The sequence below is a fragment of the Oratosquilla oratoria genome, chromosome 38 (genome assembly GCF_046742065.1).
Source record: "Oratosquilla oratoria isolate Oo_2021 chromosome 38, ASM4674206v1, whole genome shotgun sequence".
Taxonomy (NCBI): Eukaryota; Metazoa; Arthropoda; class Malacostraca; order Stomatopoda; family Squillidae; genus Oratosquilla; species Oratosquilla oratoria.
The window spans coordinates 3,475,495-3,477,994 of record NC_134814.1 but is presented as its reverse complement, the minus strand read 5'-3'; the positions used below and the strand labels follow the sequence as shown (position 1 = coordinate 3,477,994).

Sequence of the window (2,500 nt, the reverse complement as noted above, 5' to 3'; positions counted from 1 at the left end):
GTAGCATTCTAAATTCCACGTGAAAATGCACCAAACATTTTAACAAATTAAACCGTGATTATATCTAAGTTTACGCGAGTGATGTGTATGTGTGTGTGTATATAATAGTAATACACAGGATAACAACTACACTCATTATCTTCATCATGTTTAGCTTTGAATTTGTGTATGGTTTTAGCTTTGGATAATATATCACCTAAGATGTGTGTGTGTGTGTGTGTGTGTGTGTGTGTGTGTGTGTGTGTGTGTGTGTGTGTGTGTGTGTGTGTGTGTGTGTGTGTGTGTGTGTGTGTGTGTGTGTGTGTGTGTGTGTGTGTGTGTGTGTGTGTGTGTGTGTGTGTGTGTGTGTGTGTGTGTGTGTGTGTGTGTGTGTGTGTGTGTGTGTGCACATGCGTGTGTACGTATCTGCGCACGTGCGTGTGTGTATGTATACACTTAACTAAACCTATTTACCTAATCAAGTCTTACCTGAAAACATTTAACATATTCCACCCCACCTCTTCGTCCCCTTATTCCACAACCTAACCATTAGTTACCCTAACACTATTGGTTTAAGGACACTAGATTTATCTTTCTCCTTATTTATTAAGGGCTCAGATCCTTACTAAATCTGGTGCTAGGTAATGCCTCTTACTTAGACAGGAAGCCATAGTCGTACTTCTTCCCGACTCGGCTCCATTAAATCTCCTGGAATCCGACTGTCTCAGACAGTTTCCCTTCAGCAAACGTCTCCCCTCTCCCTTCTTTCCTCCATCGTGGTTATTTCATGTCTGTGTCTTCTCTAATTGCACGTTAATCTTCGTAGCCTTACCACAGAATAGTTTATTACACTAGAATATTTTACCTCCGACTGTCGGAGTAGATATGCAGCCCGTAGTTCTTGGGAAGGAATCTGATTTGCTGGAGGAAAGTAATTCTACCTCCAGCATATCAAACGACATTCTATGTATTTTTGTTGATAAAACAAAACAGTTCGCCATAGTGATTTCACGGAGGAAAAGGTTCTGGAAATTGAGTGGTACCGCCGATTTATCGGAGGTTGGAGAGGTAATAGCCCAGTGTGATAACCCATTTAGTCAATATACAGGATAACCATATCTCCGTTTTCTCTTGGTTACAAAATTTTCAATTTTATTCATTATGTACTTTTATGTTTAAGTATCGCTGAGCTGCGAGCCGTTACTCCAACTCTCGTGGGCGGGGAGTTGGGTGTGTGTGTGTGAGTGTAAGGTCACGACATCTGGGAATGGATGCTAAGAGGGGGAGTGGAGTATATGGGAGATGAAATGGGTGGGAGTGATTTCTATGCCTTTTTCTTTTTGGCTACCCCCGTGTAAGGGGGGAAAAGCCTTTGGTATATGTATGTATGTATGTATGTTTAACCTTCATGGTCCTGGAACTTATGTAGGATAATCAAATCTCCCCTCACTCTTCTTTCCCTGAGGATGTTTATTTCAAATACATTCTTTCTTTCTTTGCAGAAAGATCACTAAAAACAACACGTGATCCACAAATTTTGCTGGTAACCACTAAGGAAATCGGAAGAAAACAGTAATTCCTAAGCGCTTTCGTGTAATTCATATCTTCAGGGGAATACGATGATGTGAATTACACGAAAGCGCTTGGGAATTACTGTTTTCTTCCGATTTCCTTAGTGGTTACCAGCAAAAAATCATTCTCTCTTTGTATATCAGTCTTCAAAACATTGGAACATACTGTGGTGGTGTGTCTTTGGACTTCTTAACTTAGTTATATCTACACTGTGGTCTCTACATTGTTGCTGCATACAGTTGTCTAGGTTGGGTTACTGCTTCATACAGTAGTCTGGGTCGGATCATATGTTCATTTGGAGACACAATACCTTTAACACTTTGCTAGTCACAGAAGTAAACAAGATATTTTGTATGTTTAAAGCCCTGACGAAATTATAATACGACAGTTTTCTACCCATTGGTTACCAAATACCAGGACGAGAATATGTTAGAGAACTTGTTTCGCCAATTGTACTCACATGTATCCACACGCTCGAAGCTGTAATGCCCTTCCCAGGGCTAGATATGTGATCCCACAGAGACTCTGAAACCTAAACACACTTCACAATTGATATCACAGTGTGTGTGTGTGTGTGTGTGTGTGTGTGTGTGTGTGTGTGTGTGTGTGTGTGTGTGTGTGTGTGTGTGTGCGTGTGTGCGTGTGTGCGTGTGTGCGTGTGTGTGTGTGTGTGTGTGTGTGTGTGTGTGTGTGTGTGTATTCACCACTGTTTTGGATCACGTGTTGGACCCGTGAGCGACAAATTTTTCCCTCCCGGAAGAGAGCTCAGACTTCATGTATGACGGATCTATGGGTAATGTCGTGACCTTACACTCACACACACACACACAACTCCCCGACCACAAGAGTTGGAGTAACGACTCGCAGCTCAGCGATACTTAAATTATTTCAGCCCTGGGCGGAATTCGAACCCGGACCGCCGTAGTGGCAACTGCGAACGCTATCACTG

At 42.2% G+C, this 2,500-nt stretch overlaps 2 protein-coding genes across 4 annotated transcripts in view; both read left to right on the top strand.

The window, feature by feature from the left end:
* Positions 1-2,500, top strand: part of LOC143019949 (uncharacterized) — a 30,532-nt gene that overhangs the window by 209 nt on the left and 27,823 nt on the right. The window lies entirely within an intron of this gene.
* LOC143019728 (uncharacterized) overlaps positions 1-2,500 on the top strand; it is an 18,350-nt gene that overhangs the window by 244 nt on the left and 15,606 nt on the right. The window lies entirely within an intron of this gene.